Below are 624 nucleotides of genomic sequence, written 5' to 3' on the forward strand. Positions count from 1 at the left end.
AATTAATATTAAATATTAATTAAATAGTTTAATTAATCATTTAATATTACTTTAATTTGAAATTAATTATTCAAATTAATTGTTGAATCAAAATGAAGAAAGTCAAGCTGTTGACTTCATTTAATGGAAAGATCCATATGTGAGTTAGTGGAATTTTGAGGTGTCAAATTTTGGTTTAACCAAACTTGCATGCTTGCCAAATAAACCCCACAAATTTTAGTGGAATTTTGAGTGTCAAAATTTGGTGAACTCAAACTTGCATGCTTGCCACATAATCCCAAACATTTAAGTGAAATTTTGAGTGTCAAAATTTGGCGATCTCAAATTTGCATGAACATGCAAACATGATTCTATAAATAGAGTGATCATGGTACATGGAAGTTTTCCCTTGGGAAAAAACCTTGAGAAAAACCTCTCACAAACTCTCTCTTCATATATACTAAATCCCTCCCAAGTTTAGTCACTCACCAGATTCCACAATCCTGTTCTAAGGCCGAAGAATAGAGGAGAAGACACTAGTGGTAGTTCGAAACCGGTTCGTGAGGAAAAAGAAACTTGAGCGACAAAAGGTTAGTATTCAAACTTATTGAGTTTTAATGCTTTTGAACATGCTAGCTAATTCAC

Source organism: Cucurbita maxima, unplaced genomic scaffold, assembly GCF_002738345.1.
Source record: "Cucurbita maxima cultivar Rimu unplaced genomic scaffold, Cmax_1.0 Cma_Scf00457, whole genome shotgun sequence".
NCBI classification, from domain to species: Eukaryota; Viridiplantae; Streptophyta; class Magnoliopsida; order Cucurbitales; family Cucurbitaceae; genus Cucurbita; species Cucurbita maxima.